Here is a 26,617-nt window from a genome sequence, read left to right as displayed (position 1 = left end):
TTTTCTTTAGCCTGTAGAATTTGGAGCAAAATTGAACAAAAATTTAAATACAGAAATTCATTGAAAGAGATTTATATTACAATTAACAAAGCAATATTAGACTCCAAAAAGATACAAAGTCCATGTAGATTGAAAAGTAAGTTTGCATGAAAGCAGCAGAAGGAATACTTTTAGGGTGATATCTCTTTCTAAAAAACAACCATGGATAATTCTGGACTCACTAAGTCTTGCAAAACTTAGGCATTGTTATAAATATTTTTCCACAAGATGGCAGCAAAGATTTATTTTAGAATCACTGGACACAGTAGTCATCCCAAATGATGTATGTCTTTAAAAGCTACAATGTGTAAGGGAAGTGGGGGATTCTTTTTCGTTATTCCTTGGAGGTACCACTGCATTAGAAAGGTTTTATCATTGGTACCTAGAGTTTCTGTGACTCTTTACACATGCCCCTCTCTGTCATACTCTCCACTGCCATTTTTTTAACATCCAGATTAATTTTAAATTACAAATCTGAACATGTCATTTCTTAAAAAAAAAAAAAAAAAGACCAATAATTTCCTAAGCCATATGAAATAAAGAATAGTATTTTCTAGTTAATTCACTCAACCTATTCAGTAACTGTATTCTATGTGCAAGTTGCTATGATAGGTACTAGGAATAGAAACATGAATAATGCTTGGGGCTTTTCATTTTATGAATTACAAACATGTAAAGATAGAGCTGCAACAAAGCACTTACCTGGAGAAAACTTTGATTTGGGGACTGGTGAGGCTCAAAAAAGAGATGAAGGTGAGAGATGTGGGCATCGAGGACTGGAACTCAGGGAAAAAATCTGGGCTTAAGAGAGCAGTTTGAGAATCAACATGCAAGTATACTTGAAGGGCATATAAATATAACTGGTGAATTTTTTATTCACTCCCCAATTTAAAAATTCATTCATGATAATTGCAAAACAAACATATTTAAAAACTATAGAAATGATTAATGTTAAATTCACTAGAATATATATATATATATTTATTTATATAATTTATATATATACAAATTATTTATATTATATATATGTGTGTGTGTGTATATATATATATATATATATATATTCAGATTTACATATAAACACAACTTAAGGGGTGCCTGGGTGAATTAGTCAGTTAAGATTCCAACTCTTGATTTTGGCTCAGGTCATGGTCTCATCGTTTCATGAGTTCAAGCCCCACGTCAGGCTCTTTGCTGACAGTGTGGAGCCTGCTTAGGATTCTCTCTTTTTCCCTCTCTCTCTGCCCCTTCCTTGCTTGTGCACTCTGTCTCTCTCAAAAATAATTTAAAAAACTTAAAAAAATGTAAACACAACTTACATGCACATACCCTGAATATTTGTCTATGTATATGTAACAGATCACAAATAAGGCCATCATACACAACCTGTTCTTGTAACTGCAATTCACTGAATAAGCTGAGTTGGGGAAGCTGGAGGATGGGCAGATGAGACTGAAAAAGACTGGCTGTATGAAAGGAAAGGAAGCTGTCTAAGAACCCAGAGAATAGGGCCATGTATGACAAGGACTGAACGACTTCTAGCAATGGAATAATTTAGTGTCAAGTTCTACAGAAATGATTAACTGAGAAGAGAACTAAGAACAATCGATTGGATTTGGCAATTAGTATCCTGGATCTGACCTCTGCCAGAACAGCTTTTGCTTGACTGCTATGTGACAATGAGGGATGAGAAGCAAGGCAGGGGTGGCAGTTGTGAACTTTTCCTGTGAGAAGATTCACTTGAAATGCAAGAGAGTAAAGCATGAATATAATTTGTGAAGAAATAACCTGGTGGACAAAGAGAGGTCTAAAATATAAGAAAAATAGGGAATAACCCATAAAACAAGATTCTGGAAGTGGTCAGATGTAATAATAATAATTAAAAAAAAGCCTAGGTGAAGTATTTGTTTATACACAAAAAAGAATTTTGTTTTGTTTGTTTTTCCCTTTTGAGTATAGTTAAGTTTTTAGGTGTAGGAGTGAGAGTTCAATTCAAGGATCTTAACACTATGGTCTCAATCCTTTACTGAGACCACACTTCATGTGGCTTATACATGAACCAAACTGAATTATTTCCTCTTGCCCTGGTGTATCTATCCAATGATTTACTTATTGCTTTGTTTACTTCATTCTCTCTTCTCCAACCTCTTCTTGTTGAAAGTTTCCACATTCTTTTTTTTTCTTTTTTTTTTTTAAGGTCCATAACGAATTACACTTCCTACTGGAGCTATCCTCACCACATGATCTAATTCAAGTGTGACTTTTCACTATCTGAAACTTACAAGTTAGTCAATGTTATCTCCAAAAACACCACCAGTATAGACAGAATACTGGAGGAAAGCAAGGCAAATATAATTGGGGGTGGTAGTTCAAGAAGAACCTTCCGGGTACATAATCTTTCCTGGTCTGATAACATAAGAGAATCTTACAGGTAGTGAAAGGGGTTCTTTGCTTTTTTTTTTTTTAATTTTTTTTTTAATGTTTATTTGTTTTTGAGAGAGAGAGAGAGAGAGAGAGAGAGAGAGCACAAGTGGGGGAGAGGCAGAGAGAGAGGGAGACACAGAATCTGAAGGGGCTCCAGGCTCCGAGCTGTCAGCACAGAGCCCGACACGGGGCTTGAACCCACAAACTACGAGATCATGACCTGAGCCGAGGCCAGACACCCAACTGACCAAGCCACCCAGGTGCCCCAAGGGGTTCTTTGCTTTTTAATCTGGTTCAGTAGTTTCAGAAACTATATACAGTTCTCTTAAAGTTTAATTCAATCCACTGCTTTTTAAAGCACAAACTTCACTTCTATTATTAAACATAAAATGTAAATTAAATTTGTCAATGAGGAAATGTTTATTTAATTTTTGCTTTGTTTCTGATAAAGTTTCCAAAAGGTGGTTTGAAAATTTTATTAAACTGTTTTCATGTGAGTTTTTATCAATATATAAGAATAAAATTAAGAAGTATAATAAAAAGCACTGACTCTTAATATAATAGTCAAAGACAAATAATGAGAAGAGCCAGGATTTGGAGTAAGAAGGCCTGGCAATGCAAATGTATAGTGTTGTGTATGTCACCTCTCAGGTCCACATGCTTCCTAACCTAAAAATAGGGTATTAAAAAGTATCAGTTGAAAATACTTTTGTAAAAATGTGTTGTGAACCACAAAGTCTTGTGAAACTATTAGCAAACTTTTTTAGAAGCATTCACATAAAAGGATATTGTTTTTAAGAAGATTTATTATAATTACAGTAGACAATTATCTGTAAGTTTCACAAACTTTGATGTCCACATTGACACCTTTGCTTCTTAACACTAAGCACAAGTTGACAAATGTCCCTCAGCAAATGCCTTTGTTAAGTGAAGTAATAGTGAATAATTGGCTCTATCTTGAGACCAATTAAAATAATTTCATTTTTGGGACGCCTGGGTGGCTCAGTCGGTTAAGCATCTGACTTCAGCTCAGGTCATGATCTCACAGTCCGTGAGTTGGAGCCCCACATGGGCTGTGTGCTGACAGCTCAGAGCCTGGAGCTGGCTTTGGATTCTGTGTGTCCCTCTCTCTCTGCCCACCCCCACCCCCTCACTCACGTTCTGTCCCTCTCTGTTTCTCAAAAACGAATAAATGTTAAAAAAAAATTAAAAATAAAATAATTTCATTTTAGTCTTGAAAATCAGAAAGACTTAATTACATGTCTTAAATATAGATATAAAATATTTTGATCTGTTTTTAGCTAATGAGTATTTAACTTTAGATTTTGATCCTAAAATCATTTTTCCTTTTGTTCATGTGTATAAAATATTTTAATCGGAATTATTACACAATTGATTATTTTTCTGTGTGAAAATATTTGGGGGAAAACAAAAATGTATTTGGGGACTAGATGCCATTATGTCAATTTAATCTGTTAATTTTTTCTCCACAGAAAACTGTTCACAATTTTGCCATTTTCATTTTAAATTCACTGACATTATTTTTGCTAATATTTTTTTCTTATTATGTTCTTAACATTTGATCCATTGATTGTTTTTTGCCTATATAAAATATTATCATTTGTAATGTATCCTACTAGAATTTTCTTTGGTGGCCATTATTTCTACCAAATCCAATGTATTTGCATCAAATTGAATATATCCCAATGTTACACCTAGGGTTTTATCTATTTAAAAATGTATTTGTCTTGCTTATTTGTACCAGTCATATTCATCAAAATCTTAAATACTGAAAGTTTATGTTCGTTTGTTGGCTAATCTTAGGGAAAAATATATGGCTTTCAGATAGTTTAAGATTGAGCTAATGTCGAAGGCTGATTTGTTGTATCAATAAGCCAATTCTTTCTTATTTTTGAAATCATTTTGTGTCTTATCAATGTTTCTATTTGATTTTGAAACTATATAGTGTGCTTTTTCTTTTCTTAGAGTCTGCAAAATAAGTCAGCTTAAGAGATATCATTTAAGTTGATACTTAGAAGTCATATATTTGGTCAATTATCTGTGGTCCTGAATAATATATTCTAAGGCTTTTTCCATTTCCTAGAATAACTAAGGCAATACAAATTATTTTGTGCGAAATATTAGTGATAAAATACTCATGAGTTGGTCGTGAGATATTTCAATGAGGAATTCATAAAAATCAAAGCAGAATATGTTTGAGAACTGAAGAGAAAAATATTGTAATACAAGAACAGAAATTTTAAATAAATATAGTTTCAGGAAAAATGTTCTAATACTAAAATCATGCTATGAAATATCCTCCCATGGGAAGTGTGAACACTTCAGTTATTCAAAACCAGCCTGGAAACAGCATTAAAAAATGTACCCTTGGGAGTAATTTTATACAGTGGTTGAGTTGACTCGGTTCCTAATAGGCCTTTACCATATCTGCTTGGTATGACTTAAATAAAACAGAAACTTTTACAGTATTTGCCATTGGAAAATAGAAATTTAAAAATAATGTGACCAGTGCAGGTAACATGATTCTTTTAATAAAATGCAGTCACATTTTACTAACCCATCAAATATTAGGAATAATGATGATTTTCAAAGAATTTTGGAAATAAAAAACGTTACGAAGTGTTGTCAGGCTCTATTACACATTTTTATTCATATATATTACTTCTCTGGAAAAATAATTCTATAAGCTGAAAAGTGGAAAAGCAAGGGGGATAATATAAGAAGAAGAAAAAGTAAATAACAGGAAAAGCAGAAAACATCTGCTAAGAACTCTGAAGGACATCAGACTTTAATGGGACCAGTTCCAGTATATGTAAGAATGTGTTTTTATTCATTGGTAGCATGCCTTCTTTAAGGTCTAATATAAAGAATACTTCATTGGTTAAACTTTTAAGTATATGATCCATAATATTTCAGTTCATTTTTGTCTTTGGAAATATGTAAATATGTCTGAAAATAACTATGTAAACTACAAGTCCAGAAGTTAAGAGTAGCTCGATCAACATATATTTCCATAATAGAGTATTCCCTATTTATTAAAAACTGTCAGTCTGATGCTCTTTAAAAAGAGCAAAAGTCAACAAAATAATGTCTAAATATATGCATGTTTAAACTTAAGTTGAGCTATCTAAACATTATATCATAATTTTTAAGAACAGCTGGAACACAGGATCATTCTGTTCTTTTATAGTCATTACTAAATATGACAAGAACACTTCAGGGCTTATCCTGGTTCAGGCTCATTCCATTAAATAATCCGCACAAAAACTGAGATGGGTATTTTATTATTCCAAGTTTTCAGATTATGCAAATGAGGCATAAAGGAGTTAATTAACTCACCTAAGTTATCACAGCTGGCAGGTTGCAAAGATTTAATTCAAACCCAATCATTCTAAATCCAGAGCTCATGTTCTGGGGCTTTGTATAAAGCATTTAAAATAAGTTTACTTAATAGTATTTGGGCATTATAGAATTAACAGAGTACTGATATATTTTGTAGTAGTTGTGTAATTAATTGCTATTTCTTCTTAGTAAGTGTTCTTTTGTAGCTGTAGTTAAGTCTTACTTTCACTCCTAGGTGCCTAATACAATGTCATTACATAATTCTGTGGATACCTGATGCATATTTGTTGAATAAATTATGTCTTACAATTTCACAGAGGAAGTTGCTCAGACAAAAGGAGAGAGAGCAATATTTGAAAGCTACTTTTATTTTATGGAGTAAGTTTTTTAAAATTTTTAATTAAATTCTGGGGCACCTCGGTGCCTCAGTCAGTTAAGCATCCGACTCTTGATTTTGGCTCAGGTCATGATTTCTTGATTCCTGGGTTCAAGCCCTGCATTGGGTTCTGTGCTGACAGCACAGAGTCTATTTGGAATTCTCTCTCTCTCTCTCTCTGTTTCTCTCTGATGCCACCCGCTCCCACCGCTCAAGTTCTGTCTCTTAATGTCTCTCAAAAATAAACATTAAAAAAAATAATTTCTAATTTTGTGATGATTGAAGATTCACTGCAGCCTTAAAAAAATAATATTGAGGGTTCCCATGTACCCTTTACCTGGTTTATGTTCACATGACAATATTTTGTAAAACTATATAATATAGATATGATGCTGAGGAAATTGAGAAACAACCAATTCATCTTCTTCAATTTCCCCAGGTTTATATGTATTCATTGCATGTGTGCATATTGTGCATATGTGTTTGTGTGTGTGTGTGTGTGTGTGTGTGTGTTTAGTAGTATGCAATTTTGTCAAATGTATCAGTTCAGGTAACTATCATCCCAATCAAGATACAAAACAGTTATATCACTACCAGGGTACCTGTTATAACTTTTTAAATGCTCTCCAGCTCCTCTGCCTTCCCTAATCCTTAACAACCACTAATTTGGTCACTATCTTTATACTTTTGCCATTTCTAGAATGTTATGCGTGGAATTTTAAAGTATGAAATCTTTTAGGATTTTTTTTCCCACTCAGCATAATTTCCTGGAGACTTATCCAAGTTGTTTTATGTATCAATACTCATTGCTTTTTATTGCTCAGTAGTATTCCACGGTATGTATGTGCCACAATTTGTTTAATCTTTCATCTGTGGAAGTACATCTGAGTTGTTTTCAGTGTTTAGTTATTACAGGTAAAGCTTCTATGAACATCTGTCTATAGGTTTTTGCATGAACATAAGTGCTCATTTCTCTGGGATAAATGTCCATGAGTGCAACTGCTGGGTCATATAGTAGGTGTGTGTTTACCTTTATAAGAAAACTGCCAAATGTTCCCAGGGGCTGTGCTATTTCACATTGTCACTGGCGATGTATGAGTGATCCAGTGTCTCTGTATGCTTGCCAGCATTTGGTATTGTCACTATTTTTAATTTTAGCCATCTGATAGGTGTGTAATAAGATTTCATTGTACTTTTAATTTTCATTATCCTGATGGCAAATCATGTTGAACATTTTTTTACATGCCATCAGTTTGTCCTCTTTGGTTGTATATAGATGGCCAATTTTATTTTATTCTTTGGTGACATGTCCATTAGTAGTTGTCTATTTTCTCATTGGATATTCTTTACAGTTGAGTTTTGCGAGTCCTTTAATAATCCAGATACTTATGCTTTGTCATTTTTATATTCTAGATACTAGTCCTATGTGTAGTTTGCAAATATTTTCTCCCAGACTGTAGTTCATCTTAAAAATCTCTTAATGGAGTCTTCTGTAGAACAAAAGTTTTTAATTTTGATGAGGTCCAATTTATCCATTTTTATTTTATGGATTGTCTTTTGTTTCTATTTAAGTTTCTCAAAGTTAATCCTAAAACTTTATTAAATTGCTTACATAGTATGTGAGTTTTTATCAATATAAAAGAAGAATAAAATGAAGAAGTATAATAAAAAGCAGTTGAACATTAATAGTCATATATAAACTGGGTGTTGAATTTATAAAGCAGTTATTAGGTTTAAGATGGTCTTCAAATGATCTAGAATATACCTTATTAAATATCTTAACATACAAATTAGATCATAATGTTAAAAAAGTCTTATAGACAATAACCTGATAAATATGTGCAGAAAACAGTCATTTAGGAAACGCTGATCTTAGATGTTTCTATTTAAAAGCTGGCAGCATAGTATTTTGAAAATAACATCTGCCTAAACATATCTGTAGACTTTTGAAAAAATGGGTGTATATAAATTATCTACAGTATTGCTTTAGTATAATTATTTTATTTTGAATGATTCACAAGGATCTAGAATCTGAATTCTCATTAGTACTATAATGTCCTTCTAAGATACAATGCACTTTCTATTGTTTTTTCAACAGGTATTCACTGAATACCTACTGCATGCTAATACTGGAAATGAAAATAAAATCAATGGTTGGTCCTTGCCCTAGAGCAATTTATTAACCAACTTAGAAAACAAACATTCACATTAAATTTATAATATCAGTAGCTAGCATCTATCAAAAGCTTACTATTTTCCAGTTCTATTCCAGGTTCTTTACTTGTATTCCATCATTTGCTCATACAAATAACCTTATAAGGTAGGTACTATTATTTTCCCTCTTTTACAGAAGTAACTAAAGGACAGTTTGAATAACCTGCCCAAGATCCCACAGATAATAAAGGCAAAGTTACCATTGAGGCTAGGCAATCTGACTCACAGTCTGTGCCTTTATCTTTCCTCAATATTGTTTCCTAAGAAGGGAAATAATATCGTGAGGCTGACTGACCAGGGCCAACCTTTGTGTCAACTGATTCTGCAGTTTACATTTTACCATCTATACCCCTTTGCCAAACCAATCAGTATATTGCCACAACCATTTTTGGAAATTATATATTTGGGGAAATTATTTGGTCATTATAATGGCCACATTTGATTACATATTTGGGAAAACTCCTACTACGGAAACATCTTCAACTTTATTTTGGGAGTCTCTTTCAGAACCATTGTCCCTTCTTTTGAAAAAAAAAATTTTTTTAACGTTTATTTATTTTTGAGACAGGGAGAGACAGAGCATGAACAGGGGAGGGTCAGAGAGAGAGGGAGACACAGAATCTGAAACAGGCTCCAGGCTCTGAGCGGTCAGCACAGAGCCCGACTTGGGGCTCGAACTCACGGACCGCGAGATCGTGACCTGAGCTGAAGTCGGACGCCCAACCGACTGAGCCACCCAGGCGCCCCATTGTCCCTTCTTTTGAACTGCTGTTGGTTGGACTGGTAAAAGCATTGCATTTAATGTGGAGGTTTTATTTCCTGACTGGCCATATTGACACATACAAGGAATCAGGACAACAATGTAGTAGGTGATCAAATAAGCCTACTAGAGTTGAAAGTTATTTGGTTTATATTAATATATTTTAAAGGGTACTTCTGTACTCAAGTCAAATTTTGATTGTTGACACTTTTTTATTTAAAAAATTTTTTAAAGGTTTATTCATTTCTCAGAGACAGAGCGTGAGCAGGGGAGGGGCAGAGAGAGAGAGGGAGACACAGAATCTCCAGGCTCTGAGCTGTCAGCACACGGCCCGATGTGGGGCTTGAATTCATGGACCGTGAGATCATGACCTGAGACAAAGTCGGATGCTTAACCAACTGAGCCACCCAGGCACCCTGATTGTTGATATTTTTAACATTCATGAATTTAGGAGTAAAAGTAGTTTTTTGTTAGTAACTTCAGCAAATTGTTAACAGGACTCGATGAATTATTTTTCAATAGGTGTACTTTTACTATTGAGTAAAACATTCCAAATATGAAATTCAGTCAACCCTTTTTCAGAGATGACTCAGTAATTTGGGCTTTTTCTTCCTGTAAGTCACTTAATTTACAGCGTATCACTATAAATTTATAATTGCCTGTCCCCATAACAACTAAACCATGAAAACCAAAGTACATACTAATTCTTTGCTATTTCATTAATTAATCTAATCAGAAAATTTTAGTGAAGGCTGTTTTTATTTTATTCAGGGATGCATTCTCTCCACATCTTAACATTTTGAAATTGAGGTACACTGTATATAATCCATGTTGAAAAAATTTTAAGGTAACATCACTTATTATTGGTTTGTGATGTTGCCATTTTCATACACTATTGGGTTTTTTTGTTTGTTTGTTTTTTAGTGTAATTGATGTACAATTTACATTAGTCCAGGTGCACAACTTAGTGATTTGACAAGTTTATATATTATGCTATGATCACTACAAGTATTGCTACCATCTGTCCCATTACATCGCTATTACAATATCATTGACTGTCCTCTGTATCCTCTACTGTTTATTCCCATGATGTACTCTTTCCATTACTGGAGGCCTCTCCCCTTCACCCATTTTGCCCAACCCCCACTCCTCTCAACCATCAGTTTTTCTCCGTATTTATCGTTCTGATTTTGCTTTTTGTTTATTATTTTTTTAAGATTCCATTTATGACCAGAATCATGTGGTATTTGTCTTTCTTAGTCTGACTTATTATACCTAGTATAATACCCTCTAGTTCCATCCATGCTGTCTCAAATGGTACAATCTTATCCTTTTTTATAGTGGGGTAATATTCCATTATGTATATATATCACATTTCTTTATCTATTCATCTTTTGATGCACACTTAGGTTGCTTCCATGTCTTGGCTACTGCAAATAATGCTGCAATAAATATAGTGGTGCATATATCTTCTCAAGTTAGTGTTTTTTTTAATTTTCTCTGGGTAAATACCCATTAGTGAAATTATTGGATCCTATGGTATTTCTTTAAAAAATAAAATAGAACTTGTGGAACTCCCATACTGTTTTCCACAGTGTCTGTACCAATTTACATTCCCACCAACAGTGCACAAGGGTTTCTTTTTCTCCACATCCTTGCCAATGCTTGTTTCTTGTCTTTTGATTTTAGCCATGATAACAGGTGTGAGGTGGTATCTCCTGGTTTTGGTTTGCATTTCCATGATGACAAGTGATGTTGAGCATCTTTCATGAGTCTCTTGGCCATCTGTATGTCTTCTTTGGAAAGATGTCTACTTGGGTCCTCTGCCCAGTTTTTCATCATAATCCATGTTGAATCCCAAAACATTGGTAAAGCAGTAATTTGCCACATGGTCCTCCCTGCCTGTGAACTTAACTATGTGTAGGTGAATGTTTATCTAATTATCGATTCAGCTAGGTTACTTGCAAATTGATAACCAAACAGAAGATTGAATTTTAATTTAATTTGGAACCATAATTGCAGCCCAAAATTCAGAAAAAATTATTACATTGGGATGCAACACTGAAGTGAAAAGCATTAGGTTCAGAAGAGCATAACATAGATCTGCAAGATGAGAATTTATAAACTGAGCAAATATTTGTTGCTGGAGCATTATCTTCATATTTTTAAAGCATCAACCAAGTGACTTATAGTACCTAATTAGAGAAAAATACACACGGATATAAAGATGAGTTTCATTTTCTCATTGAGACATCTGAAAAAGGATTGCTGGTCATACTCCAGACAATGCAATTAAGGATGGGAGAAATTGCCAAATCCCTTGGAACAGAACGCACAATTTTCAAAGCTAGGAAAGTTTGCTGTGATGATTCATACATCATGAATATCTATGTCTCAGATACTGAGCATGTAACTTTCAAAGGCTTCCAGCTGACTTCCAAGAGAAGCTGTTAACTTCCAGAGATACATAAGTCTTTTAGGGAGAAAAGGAAACCTTCAATTTAACTAAATAGGAAATGTAGATGAAATCTTGATATTCTTTGATACGCCAAAAATTATAAAGTCAATCCTAAATGTGCTAAAGCAGTCAGGATCATGAGCATAGAATATAAAAAGCAGTATTTTTCTGTTATGTAACTGCATATGCCTGGAAGCGATTCAGGAGAAGATTTGGATCCTGAATTATTAAGAACATTTGTATATTCTCCAGGGGCAGGAAGTCTTATTACATAGCTGATGTCCAGAGGCCTCTAGCCTATAAATAGGATGTCTCACTTGTCTCCTAAATTCTAACAATGAGCTAAAGGAGGAGAGGAGCTAAAGGAGGAGTAAGAAGGAGATGCTAAGAGGAGAGAAATGAATAAATGGCCTCTAATATTTGAGAGTCTGCCAGAAGAGACAGCAAAAAGACATTGAAATAAGGTAAGCAGAGAGAAGGGGATGGGGGAGCCAATGGAATGTGCTATCAAGGAGGCCAGGAAAAATTTATGTTTCTAGGAGGGAGTGACCAACCATTAAATGCTGCTGAGATATCGAGTACGGTGAAAGCTGAACCATGTCCACTGAATTTAGTTACAGGCAGCTAATGCAGACTGAAGGAAAGTGGTTCTCATGGAATAGTGGAACCGAATACAGGTTAGATTGGTCTGAGAAGTTAATGGACAAGTAGTGGAGACTAAAATTAAATAACTCTTCGTGTAAGTCTAAGTGTGTAGAAGACATGAGCTGAAGGAGCCCTTAGGGTGAAACCTTTTTAAAAATTTTTAGATGGAAGAATTTAAATGTAAAGTTATCAGGAACAGAATAATTCACTGTGGTTCAAACTGCAAGTTATGACTCATTAGTGTGTTGTGACAGTAACTTAGTGAGTGGGGACCAGCATTAAAGAAAAAAAAAAGAAAAGAGAAGAAGACAGAATATCAGCATATCATGCATGATAAAATAATCTTATCTTAAGAAATTTTGTTTAGGGGGCGCCTGGGTCGCTCAGTCGGTTAAGCATCCGACTTCGGCTCAGGTCACGATCTCACAGCTTGTGGGTTCCAGTGGTCAGCTCAGAGCCTGGAGCCTGCTTCGGATTTTGTGTCTCCCTCACTCTGCCTCTCCCCCACTCGTGCTCTGTCTCTGTCTCTCTCTCAAAAATAAATAAACATTAAAAAAAAAAAGAAATTTATTTGTATAAATTGTCTACTGCAATCCACAGTAAGAAATATTTTATATATTTATACATATCTTATATATATTGTAAATGTATATATTATATATGACACTTATAGTATACATGTATAATATGTATATATTGGGCTGCAATGTAATATATATTTCTTATTGTGGGCCACAACAAAACTTGTGGGTTGCAGACACTCTGAAAGCTAAAGTATTAAATGTTGGCACACATTCTGGAGAATGTGAGAGGGAGGGGACACAGATTACATGTAGACGATCTGGCCTTCAAGAAGAGGAGAAACATGTACTTTTTTTTGTATTAGGAAAGCAGGAGGAGATGATTGGTATAAATGCAGGTTAGTGATATACTTGGCAGCAGAATGTTGGAAGGAAATACTTTTTGATGCCTCCGATCATTGTAGTTTAATACAATGGAATCATCTGTTGAGAGTAACGAGTAGAGAAAAAGTATCATGGTTTGTAAATAATGGATGAAATATGAAATATTTGTTATAGAAAGTAGATCAAGATGATTAGAGAATGATACTAAGATTGTGTATTTGGGGGGTTGGAGGGAGGGGAGGGTGGATGATGGGTATTGAGGAGGGCACCTGTTGGGATGAGCACTGGGTGTTGTATGGAAACCAATTTGACAATAAATTTCATATTAAAAAAAATAAGATTGTGTATTTTTTGAATTCGTAGGAGTGTCAATCCATTTAGGAGTGTTCAGGTATCTGAATGTAGATACAGACACAGGGAATAAAGATTGTTGGGTTCAGGGTTGGGGTTTTTCCCATCGGGGGCTTTGAGAGAATGAATGGACAAGGGAGGTTAGTGTATTGGTACCAAAATAACTGAAATTAAAGATTGTAGATCAATCAAAAATATAAGGAGTTTGATATTTTGGAATAAAAGTAAAGAGGTCAGTGGAGCTGGAGGCTCAAAGACACTGAAGAATAGTTGAGGCTCCTGAGCAGGCATGTGGAATTTTCACCAGAGAGTGAAATGTTTGTGATTTTGGAAGTGGAAATTATTTCAGTGATAATTTGTCAGTGGAGACAATATGAAATGTACCATTAATGATAAGGAAGTCATGGAACCTTTGAAATAAGATGTTGGGTAGATTGTCCACATGGACATTGAATTTTCTGAGATGATGGCAGAAATCAAGGAGAAAAGGGATACTCTGAGCTAGGTACCAAAATCTTGAGTGAAGGAGATGAATTGGCCAAGAGGTTGGTAGATGAAAACAATGAGGAACGGGAGTTTTTAAAAGTGTATGGAAGAGCTTTTGTGGAGCAAGGCAACAATGAGAACTCAAGCTCCACATGTAACCCATGAACTATCAAAGAAGATAGTATTGCCCAAGAGCATCAGCTCTGGATTCAGACTGCATGGACTCCCTTGATGGTTTCATCTCTCTATATAGTTCTGTGACATTGAGAAAGTTGTTTAATCTCTCTCTCTGCCTCAGTATCATACCTCTAAAACATGAATAAAATTACCTACCTTGTAGGACTGCTGTAATAATTAAGTGAAATACATTTATGAAATTTATATATGAAATAAATTCATGTATAGTATAGGTTAGTGCTTGTACACAGGAAATACACAATAAATACACCAATAAATACACTTTACTGTTATTATTGGCTATTATTTTCTAGAATGTTTGAACAACCTCTGTTTGGGAGAGCTATAAAAGGTTTCTCAATAGTCACCTAATTTTTTAAAAAAAATTTCAATGTTTATTTTTTTTGAGAGATAGAGAGAACACAAGCCAGGGAAGGGCAGAGAGAGAGGGAGACACAGAATCCGAAGCAGGCTCCAGGCTCTAAGCTGTCAGCACAGAGCCCGACGCGGGGCTCGAACCAAAGAACCGTGAGATCATGACCTGAGCCAAAGTCAGACACCCAACTGACTGAACCACCCAGGCCCCCTCACCTAATTTTTTAGTTAAAGTAATGTTTGAGGAAGCTGGTAGTGTTGTAAGGATTTACTGGTTTTATAGAAAGAGTTCCAGAAAGCCTAGTGAAATTATTTTGGAGGCAAAGAAAGTATGAGTGGATGCTAGATGAGGGGACAGACATACTAAGAATCATAGACATGAGAATAGAGCTAGGGACAGCTTAGAGAACTTGTGTTCACAGTGACACTGCCACAATGACATACAGTTCACACTGAATTCTCACAGAGGCTGGGATAGAAGGCATGGATATGAGGCAAAAATGCATTTAGTACCGAGAGTTTTTGGATAAAAGAAGGATATTTTGGCCTTACAGATTTCATGCATATGTGATCTGGAAGAAAGATCTTATAGGTGTGGAAAAGGTGCAATATTTCCTTTCCTTTTAGTGCCATCAGCTACAATGAGAGCAACTGTTACTAGCAACAATGGGTAAATGAGCACAAGCCACATGGTCTCTCATGGAAGTAATAGAAGATGCACATTGGCCATAATTCCCAAACTTATCCAACTGGTATAATTCCCCCTCACCCCAATCACTATTGTTTCTCGATTTTCACAAAAGTCATTATCATAATCTTAAACTAGTACATTCTTCTGTACTTATTTGTTTTGTTTACTTGAATTTGAAGACCATGAGAGCAGTGATTCTATCTCTTATTTAGTATGGCATCTACAATGCCCAGATAGTCACCATGTTGTCAAGTGGAGACTACGCCTTCTTTCAGTTCAGGAGACTTATGTATACTAATACATGGAGTTACTTTGCCTTACAAAAGTATCATATTGCTGTGCAGTGCCTACTACTTGATGTAATTTGCCATTTGGAATTTCTCTTTCTTATGATCCCCAAAAAATGGAATCATGGTGAGTCACTAAGCACCAACTAATGGTTTTGTTGTATAATAGTGTAAATAATTGTATTCTGTCTAAATTTAGAATTATTTCTGTGAAACTTCACACATTTTTTCTTTCCCTTAAGTCCTCAGCAAGATAGAACATTTGGTTCATCCAAAGTGCTGTGCTTGAAAAGATGCAGAGGAAGTTTGACAACTTACCAATGCATTCCTCACTACACTGGCCTCTGCACCCCTCTTTGACTTTCTTTCACAGCCCTCAAGATGAAGTGAAATTTGTTGCAGGATTATAAAGATCCAGTAGCCTCATGAAGAATTCAGAATCTTTGGCATTTATTTTTTGCTGGGAACAAATGGTCAATTGGAAAACTATCCTCAGCAGAAATGAATAGACATTACGGAAAGCACAATTTTCTAAATAGCAATAAAGTGGTAACTTCATATAGACGTTTGCTTTAATAGTCCTAAGGGATGGCAGGTGTTTTTTGACAGCAAAGGCCAGATTCAACATATTTTAAATTAAGCATCTACTAAGATTCTTCATCATGATTCATAGTTTGTAAAAGGATTATAATAAATGTTGACATTTCTATCTTTTGTTTTATTCTCTGCTCCTTTTCAGCTTACTTTGATGAAATTTCTTAAGGCTTAACCTGGGCTCTGCTAAATTATCTTTATTCACTCTTTACCTGTTCCAATTTCAACCTGTATATACAGCTCATATACTCTCCTAAGATCCAGATTCATATATCCAATTGTCTTCCTGACATATCCACTCAAAAGGGCTGATGTTCTCTCAAATTAAACAAGTGCAAGAAGAGATTTATTGTTCCTTATTCACCAAACTGAGTTTCTTTGTCTTTTCCTCACTCTATTTGGCCCCACCATCCACTTACCCTGTCTCATAAAGCGAAAACGTTACTATTTTTTCTTCATTATTTCTATTTCATTAGGAAGGCCAGTCAAATCTGTTTCTAAGGTATGTTTGCCATGTGCCCACTCCTTCCACCCATCTACATCAAGTCACCCATTAACCCTTTCTGTATTACTTCAAGTGTCTCCTGACTGTATTGACTTCAGTTTCAGAAAAGCTTTCCTTCCCAGGGAAAGATCACGTCTCTTTTCCAATTTTTTGCTCTCATAAAGTGTAAGGTAGGGCTCTCATGAGCCTGGCCTGGGTCCTACGGGCATCCCAGAACCAGGTGGAAAAACTAGACCAGGTGGAAAAACACTGCTCTAATTCGTCAAGAGCAGCTATGTGGAATTCTGGTTCAAGTGGGGTCAGCCCTACTCAATCCACAGGGACAGAGAGATGGGAAAGATAATTCCCTAAAGGAACATCAAGGCACTATTTCCAACAGAAGAGGAAATAGATGTTGGGAAGGCAAAAACAATGTAGGTGTACCGCTTTCACTGTCGCCTTCCTGCAACACGTTCTCCGTGTATCAGATCAAATGCTTATTTTTAAAACTCAGGTTCTATCATTTCACTACCTTTCAAAACTCTGTTCATGGTTATTCTTGCATTTAAAACACATTTCTAACCCCTTGTAATGGCTGCCAAGTCCAGGCAGTATCTGGAACCGGCCCACTGTTCAGTCTTATCTCATGCTACTTTCTCCTTCACCCACCACACTCTTCCATGAAAGTTATTTTTATAGCAAAATTATTTTCCCACATCAGGGCATTTGCACTTGCTGTACCTCTACTTGAAAGTATCTTTCGCCCATTCTTGCTATCCTGTTCTTATCCTTCATGTCTCCGCTCAAATGTCACTTACCCAGAGAGGCTTTTTCTGCCTACACACCCCTACACTTTTAGTTTTCTACTGTGGAGGCTATCTCTTTCTTGCATATGCTGCTCACAAGCTCTAAACATTAGTGGCTTTTGTCTATCTTCCCAAATGGCATGAAAGCTCCAGAGGAGAAGAGCTATGTTACCTTTTGTCATCACAAACTCAAAACTTCCCACAATCTCTCTGGGTCAATATAGTCTGAATCACTGAATCCTTAGGGCTATTTCTGCCATTGTTCATTTTGTATATTTACTTACACGTCCCTCGATACCTGCAGTGCTGCATCAGCTGCTATAATATCTAATTGTTTTTGCCACTAATCCTCTGTAATGCTTATTCTATAGCAGCATTAACAAAGTTGTTTAGTCAATTACTTAAATATTTTCCTATCTTTAAAAAATACCTTTATTTATAAATATATATTAGTCTTATCTGTCTTCCTGTAACATTACATTACATTCCTTCCCCGCAAGGGAACAGATCTAATTTTATCCATTTTTAAATCAATATATCCTCCAGTTACTGTGGCACATAAGCTTTATTTTTCTGGTTTCTTTACATTTTCAATATCTTGTAAGGTCTGAATAGGCTATATTTACAGTCTAGACCATAGCTCATGAAAATGTAAGATAAAGTGATAGCATAGGTTTTAAAATACCAAATGTAGAAGGAACAGAATACAAATGTTTCCGTTTATACCTTGGAATAAAGTCAACTAAGAAGCACATCAACTAGCAGTATTCAATGTATGGACAATATTTATCTACAAATATGTCAGGAAGAAGAGGCTAGTGATATTTTTTACTGGACTAAACAGTATTATTACAAGATTATAATCATATAAGGATGTGCCCATTCCCTTTTTTCAGGCATAAGACTTTATCACACACTTTTGGCATATAGACTGTATAATTTTTATTATGTGGTGAAACAATTATAGTAAAGATTGACTAATCAAATGTTTTTAAATGAGGATTAAATAAATTGACTGGCATTAAAAATGTTTAATGATAAATCAGAGTATAAATTACTTTTTAGAAGTGGATTATGGATTAATTTATAGTTTTTTTTGACTTAAAATTTAATGTAAAAGCTATTACTATAGTGTAAAATTTAACATTATCATTAACATTTGTATGATGTACATTCTTCAGGTAGAAATCAAATTGTTGTCAGGGGCTTGGCAACAGACATGTTGAATCAAGTCCAGCGTGCCATGGTTCTGTGGAAGGATCAATAACGAGTATTCTCAACAACGTACCAAGAATTGTTACAGGCATGGAGTTAGGTACAGAAATCAAGGGGACAGACAGGTATTGCAGAGAAAAAAAAAAGGTGTTCAGCTTCACTGATATTGAAAATATTTTTTATATGGTAGATTTTGCCAGGCATTTTGTGTTTTAGGCACCTTTCCACTCCTTTCAAAAATAGTCATAAAATTATTAGGAGGCAAATCACCTGTTTGCAGTCATTACACCTAAATTCTTACATGGATCCTTACTTCCTTTCATATAATTGTGCCTAGGATTTTTCAGATCTTGCCAATGACAGTACTACAGGGCTATCAATTGGTGTTTTTAAGAGATCTTCAAGAGAAAGTAAAAAAAATTAAACAGACTAATTTTTAGAGCAGTTTTAGGACTACAGGAAAACTGAGCGGTACGTTTAGAGACCTCTCATAGATCTCCTCTCCCCTATAGAACTTCTATTATTTTTCATTATTTTTAATGTTTCTTCAATTGTTATACTAGAGAACTGGCAGCATTCAAATATGACCTCCATAAATAAAATTTACTCTAAGCATCTCTAGAGCTACGAACTTTACAGTCATGATTAAAAGTATGGTCTTCAGTATCAAATAGTGGCATTTGTGGTCAAATCCTGTTTCTGTTGCTAGTTAGCTATGGAAACTTGAGCAAGTTTGTTAACTCTTTTGAGCCTTAATTCTATTGTCTGTAATGTAGGAATAGTAATAACCACCTCATGAGGTTGATGTGGGGATTAAATTAGATTATGCAAATATAGCATTGATACAATATCTATCATAGTAAAGAGTGGGTGCTATTATTTTTATTACAAATGAACAAATGTCATTTTTTTAGAGTAATGTTATGGAATTTGAGAAATATTTAAGGAAAAGTTTAAGGATACTTAATTTATGGCGGAAAAGTAAAGTAAAAGGTAAAGGAGAACCCTGGGCTTTGGAGTGAAATTGTTCAAATCTCAGTATCACTACTGAAAACTGGGTGACTCTGAACAAGTAGTTCAAACTACCTGATCCTCTATTTCTTAAACTTGAGAATGGAGATATTGTTACTTATATTTAGTCTTGAGAATTAAATGAGATAATATATCTCCCAAAGTGTGTTTAACATCATTGGCCAAAGCATCTGATTATACTTCCATAAGAAACATGCATATACATAGTAACCTTTTCTGATTGTGTGTGGTGATAAAATAGAACTATGAAAAGTGTGAACTATTTGATATAATTCATTTGGGTGCTCAACAAAGCTTTTTATTTACTTTTTTTATTTTTTTAATTTAATTTTTTAATTTTTTTAAAATTTACATACAAATTAGTTAGCATTTAGTGCAACAATGATTTCAGGAGTAGATCCCTTAGTGCCCTTTACCCATTTAGCCCATCCCCTTCCCACAACCCCTCCAGTAACCCTCAGTTTGTTCTCCATATTTATGAGTCTCTTCTGTGTTGTCCCCCTCCCTGTTTTCATATTATTTTTGTTTCCCTTATGTTTATCTGTTTTGTCTCTTAAAGTCCTCATATGAGTGAAGTCATATGATTTTTGTCTTTCTCTAATTTCACTTAGCATAATACCCTCCAGTTCCATCCATGTGGTTGCAAATGGCAAGATTTCATTCTTTTTCATTGCTGAGTAATACTCCACCGTGTGTGTGTGTGTGTGTGTGTGTGTGTATAAATATATATGTATATACACACACATACCATATCTTCTTTATCCATTCATCCATCAATGGACATTTGGGCTCTTTCCATACTTTGGCTACTGTTGATAGTGCTGCTATAAACATGGGGGTGCATGTGTCCCTTCGAAACAGCACACCTGTATCCAATGGATAAGTGCCTAGTAGTGCAATTGCTGGGTCATAGGGTAGTTCTATTTTTAACTTTTTGAGGAACCTCCATACTGTTTCCCAGAGTGGCCGCACCAGCTTGCATTCCCACCAACAATGCAAAAGAGATCCTCTCTCTCCACATCCTCGCCAACATCTGTTGTTGCCTGAGTTGTTAACGTGAGCCATTCTGACAGGTGTAAGGTGGTATCTCATTGTGGTTTTGATTTGTATTTCCCTGATGATGAGTGATGTTGAGCATTTTTTCATGTGTCAGTTGCCATCTGGATGTCTTCTTTGGAGAAGTGTCTATTCATGTCTTTTGCCCATTTCTTCACTAGGTTATTTGTGTTTTGGGTGTTGAGTTTGATAAGTTCTTTATAGATTTTGGATACTAACCCTTTATCTGATATGTCATGTACAAATATCTTCTCCCATTGTGTTGGTTGCCTTTTAGTTTTGCTGTTTGTTTCCTTCACCGCGCAGAAGCTTTTTATTTTGATGAGGTCCTAGTAGTTCATTTTTGCTTTTGTTTCCCTTGCCTCCGGAGACATGTTGAGTAAGAAGTTGCTGTGGCCAAGATGAAAGAGGTTTTTCCTGCTTTCTCCTTGAGGATTTTGATGGCTTCCTCTATTTTGAGTTTATTTTTGTGTGTGGTATAAGAAAGTGGTCCAAGTTCATTTTCCTGCATGTCGCTGTCCAGTTTTCCCAGCACCATTTGCTGAAGAGACTGTCTTTATTCCATTGGATATTCTTTCCTGCTTTGTCAAAGATTAGTTGGCCATAATTTGTGGGTCCATTCTGGGTTCTCTATTCTGTTCCATTGATCTGAGTGTCTGTTCTTGTGCCAGTACCATACTGTCTGGATGGTTACAGCTTTGTAGTATAGCTTGAAGTCTGGGATTGTGATGCCTGTCAAGAAAGCTTTTGACAAATTTCTATACCAAAATTTACCTACATATAAAATTCCTAACAGATTTCTAACTGTGATTTTATCATAATTGACTTTACTAAGGTATTGTAGGTAAACAGAAATAGCCACATCTCTGTGCAGACAGTCGTCGTGCCATACACCCTCACCCTTTCCCTCTTTCTTTATTCAAAGGGCTCCATAGTTCTCAGCTGTACGATCTTGGGTTAGTTACCTATCTTTGTATGTTTTCACAATTCAGCTATAAAATATTTATTATGGCAGCACACTTAATAATGCAATTACATATAAAAGATGTGTGTGTGTGTGTGTGTGTGTACATACACACAAAGCTCTTGCATGGCCCCTGAAGGTGAACAAGTTAACAACCAAAGTATAGAATTTAGTAGGGAGTCAAGAGAGAAGGGTTCTCTTCTCCCTGAGAGTGGAAGGTTTTTTTTTCTAGCTTTTGTGCTGGAGTGTTAAAGACAAGTGCGTGCTCTGCTTGGGAAGCTCTCTGTTTAGAAAGGTCAAACAGATCTATGGCAGGGCCAAGAGTAAAGGAGATATGGAATAAATTTGTAGAGTTGATCCTGTCTAGGATTTAAGAATGAGAGTTGAAAAGTTTATTGCTTTGCAGAAGAGAGTAAACAGAGCTTGTAGAAAGCTTAGCTAAGAATTAAGAATGTGCATACAGGTGGCATCTTTAACATCATATTTCTTGTCTTGAGAGAATAGGAGAAATATTCGAGGGAGTCAAATTTCTGGCTAATGATTACCAAAGCGGTTGTAGGTTTTGTCCCCCACGGGATCCAAACTAATTTAACACTTTTAATGACAATACTTGATAACATACGTTGGTTTTTGCTCTGTTTGCTTTGTTTTGTTTTACAAACAGCACTAAGTTATGAAGCAGTGTAAAATCAAAGCTCCGAGAGACTTAGAGGCAGATGAAGAGACTGACTTTTAGGTAGGTTAGCATCTTTTTAGGCAGAATAGCATCCCCAATTCTTACCACGCCTCGTGACAGAGCTTGGGTGAGTCCACGGTTTTCCCTGCCGACTGGTCTTCTCAGTACACCATGATGAAAAGCAGTAGATGGAGTTCTATGCTGTGAAGTGCAGAAATACATCCAAGTAATAGTTACATAACAGTAAACAGTAAGACTTAAGTAAGCATTACATTTTCAAAAAATGTTTTACAAGTGCTGGTGACATTGGAAGAGTGGCCAGCCACAGGTGCTTTCTGATGGATCTTTTTTTGTAGGACGTGGAAGCAGGTGATGGGGAGACTTCTACAGGAATGGGGTTCGTGAGAAGACTAGGTCCTCTCCCTGTCTTTTGAGCATGCTAAAAGTTTCTATCCTTTTCTGTCTGGAAGCTATACATTAAAAGATATAGTTCTGAGTCATTCTAATAAGATAATCTTTGTATTTTCCAAACAGTTCAACTGTTTGATAATATTGTAAAAATACAGCTATTTAGTGAGCCATGCAGTTTCTTCAATGCTGAACATTTTTGGTACTATCTGACAAAAATATTAAATGAAAGGCATTTATATATTTAAAATATATCTAACATGTATTTACAAAAATCTAATACTTGTTTAGATATGCAGAAATAAATACATGAGGAAAGGAAGTGAACCATAAACTCATTGACAAATCATGAAAAATGACTGCTTCACATCAGTGCATATTGCCCAGAATATGGTTTTTTTATTTCTTAAAGCACAGTGATACATAAATATAAAGAGGAACAGTAAAAGAAAAAGCAAAGTATTGAATGCTCTGTAACTGCGAGTTTCATAATCTACAATGACAAATACTAGAATAGTTGCTGAGGGTAGATCATTGGCATTTCTTTAAGTGCCTAAAGAGCATCTTTTTTACTGGGAAGTAAGTGCTTCCAGTATGTCATTGGATTTATGATTATACTGGCTTATTTCCACCTAGTATGTTTACGTGGTGCTTGAATTTCAGTTTACATTTAGTAATGTGTTTAAAACATTTTCATTTATTATCAATCTGATTTTTCTGGGCCTAGCATTTGTTGATAAATGCAGGGGAAATTGCATATCAACAACCTGCAACTTTGTCAGGGTCAGACAAAATCAGTCCTCAAATGTTCCTGCTCACGCTGAACAAAGCTGCATTTTTGGTGATGCGGGTGATTGATGTCTCTAGTCACCTGACAGCATATTTTATTTAGAAAAGATTATGTCCTCCCTCCCCAGTCTTGACCACATGGTCAATTTTTAACTAGGCTCTTTTGAGAATGCTTAATTTCCTGATTTTTTTCTTCACATCTTATCTAATCTTCCAATGTCCAACCTAAGGTAGATCATAAAAGTGTATATATTTATTTAAAAAAAAAATTTTTTTTTTCAACGTTTATTTATTTTTGGGACAGAGAGACACAGAGCATGAATGGGGGAGGGGCAGAGAGAGGAAGACACAGAATCGGAAACAGGCTCCAGGCTCTGAGCCATCAGCCCAGAGCCTGACGTGGGGCTCGAACTCACGGACTGCGAGATCGTGACCTGGCTGAAGTCGGACGCCCAACCGACTGCGCCACCCAGGTGCCCCAAAAGTGTATATATTTAATTTCTATTCCCAATCTTACAAGCTTTTACAGATATGGCCATTAAATTGCCCTGATTAACACTGGGTCCAGTTTTATCTCCCTTGCTAAGAATGGTCAGTTCTAAAGAAATCAAAAGGAAACTAAAATGTATTGACTGGCATTGAGTTGATATTTAATATATCTTTTTAACCAATTTTACCTGCATGATACCTATGAAATTCACCTCCTTCTATTTTTTCCACTGCTTTTACTCAAATTGAATATTCCAAGTATTTTTGGATGACTGGCTTACTGGAAAAAAAAAAAAACAACAACCTTAACAAATTGTCTTATGTCCAGTGTAGGTACATGAATTCATTTTAGATGTTGCTCTCATATGGATATTTCTAAGCTATAGTTCTTATCATATTATGCTTTTGTTCAAAAATTTGGAGTGGCTTGTCATTGTCCCATGGTAGATTGCAAAGAGGAGTGAGCATATTTAAGTGAAAACACAAGATGATGCATTATGATATGGGAGGAACAATATTAAAACTTTACGTGTATTATTATAGTAATAAAGAATATATACTTTATAAATGAGTAAATACATTTAAAAGTGTGGAGTGAGATACTTTCTAATAAAAGTACATTGTTATTAATATTGGAAACCACTAGTGTTTAGAATGATATCCAGGTTACTTAGCAGGCATTCATTTTCTCTAGAATCTTTACCTTAAATATCTCTTTGCACTGTATTATCATTCAGTCTTTATGATAGTAAAACTGAGATGATTTTACCACAGAAAATCCCTACTTTCTTCTGCCTGGAATGTGTCCTTTTATCTGTAGGCTCTAATCTTAACCATTTTTCAAATTCCAGCTCAGAGGCTAATTCCTTTGTAAATATTTTAGTAGTTAGAACAGCTTGATTATAAATAACAGAGAACCACTCAAATTGGTATGATTAATAAAGGAAATAAAGGCTCGTGCCACTGAAAAATTAAGATAAAGGGAAGGCTTCAAGTGCATTCATCAGGCCCCAAAGTCATTTATCCGTGATGCCCTCGACTCTCCATTCACGTGATTGTTCTCCTCAGGATGGTTTCCTTAATGGTTACACAATGTTGCAAGGATTCTAAACCTTACATTTGCATTCCACATCATGTAGAGCAAGAAAGAGAGAACTGCCTCCCTCCCCCCCCCCCCCATTTCAATAAAAGTCCTTGGCTTTACACTGAATTAACTTAGGTCATCTGCTCACTCATGTGGCCAGAGAAATGATGATTAGTTTAGGTCAGCCAGGGCCTACTTTTAAGTTAAGCTAGTCAAGGTCTACCCCTGGAACTGGCAGGTCATTAATTTCATGGCTGCTTCATAATGGAGATAAAAACAATATATTCTGAGAAGGTAGACAACAATGTCCACCATAAGCCTTAAGTCATTTACCAGCTAAAAGTAGACTCTTCATCTCCTGAATTACAATGACACTTTGTTTATGTACTGTCTTTTACTCTTATTTTTCCCTTGTGTTATTGCAACTTTCTTTCATATTTACCAGGCTTTAAGCTGCTTAAGGGGCAAGTGCCTATATCTGATTCATCTTTTTATCCAACTTCCTCCTGTCTAGCATCTGGCATAGTGCTTTGTTAACTTATTATTATCTAGAATAAACGAATACATAAATGAAAAATAAGCACATGATTGAATGATTGTGTAAAATCGTTACCTTGAAATATAGGTTTCCTTTCATTAGAAGATTTCCAAGCAGGTGTGCCTGGGTGGCTCAGTCACTTAAGTGTCTGACTTCAGCTCAGGTCATGATCTCATGGTTTGTGGGTTCGAGCCCCATGTCAGGCTCTGTGCTGACAGTTTGGAGCTTGGAACATGGAGCTTGCATCAGATTCCTTCTCTCTCTGCCCATCCTCCACTCGTGCTCTGTCTCTCCTCTGTTCCTCAAAAATGAATAAATGTTAAAAAACTTTTAGAAGGTTTCCAAGCAAAGTGTGGTTCAACATATTCAGATATGGAAAGGACTTATTCATTAGAGAAAAGCTGGATATAATTATCACTAAGAAAACTTCCATTTCAACAGCTTATATATTTAAGATTTGATCTTCTGAGAGAAGGAGTATCTTTTAAATGTCTTCAACTACATATGTTTTGTAACCCACAGATAGTCCATGAAAAAAATGCTACTTGTGCAGAATAAAACAAAGGAAAGTACAAAGTGATTGGGAAGGATGGCATGTTAGCCTGCTAAATATTATGCTTCTCTGAACAGGAAGAAACTTGACCTTGGACATTTCTTGCTTGCATTTAAATGAATAATAATTACTTAACACTATTACTAGACAAATTAGTTGGCCTTCTTTTGAAAAGATAATTTCTTCTCATCAGAATTTTAATTAAATGAATAAAGTGTTTTTAAGGTTTTTAGTTTTTGAGCTTCCAGATTCATGTTGGATGAAGATTTTGTTTCATTTAATATAGAAGCTATAGTTAATGAAAATTATTTTTATATAACTTTACTTATCAGAAATCTCCCCCATCCCAATGCTTCATTCAAACACTGAATATTAAAT

General features: G+C 35.3%; 2 long non-coding RNA genes across 5 annotated transcripts in view; one reads left to right on the top strand and one right to left on the bottom strand.

Moving 5' to 3' along the window:
• Nucleotides 1–641: 641 nt before the first annotated feature.
• LOC123601031 lies at nucleotides 642–25,967 on the bottom strand. Its single transcript, XR_006713943.1, has 3 exons — nucleotides 25,762–25,967; nucleotides 22,484–22,579; nucleotides 642–840 (listed from the first exon to the last, which is right to left on the bottom strand). It is a non-coding gene; the product is annotated as an uncharacterized LOC123601031 (long non-coding RNA).
• The window catches only part of LOC123601030, a 106,635-nt gene continuing 91,625 nt past the window's right edge, over nucleotides 11,608–26,617 (top strand). For all 4 annotated transcript variants that reach the window (XR_006713939.1, XR_006713941.1, XR_006713940.1 and 1 more), the window contains exon 1: nucleotides 11,608–12,098. This is a non-coding gene — a long non-coding RNA (uncharacterized LOC123601030). The remainder of the gene's footprint in view (nucleotides 12,099–26,617) is intronic.

The sequence above is a fragment of the Leopardus geoffroyi genome, chromosome D1 (assembly GCF_018350155.1).
Source record: "Leopardus geoffroyi isolate Oge1 chromosome D1, O.geoffroyi_Oge1_pat1.0, whole genome shotgun sequence".
Lineage (NCBI taxonomy): Eukaryota > Metazoa > Chordata > Mammalia > Carnivora > Felidae > Leopardus > Leopardus geoffroyi.
Note: the sequence above shows the minus strand (reverse complement) of the source record. Positions and strands in the feature narration are given on the sequence as shown.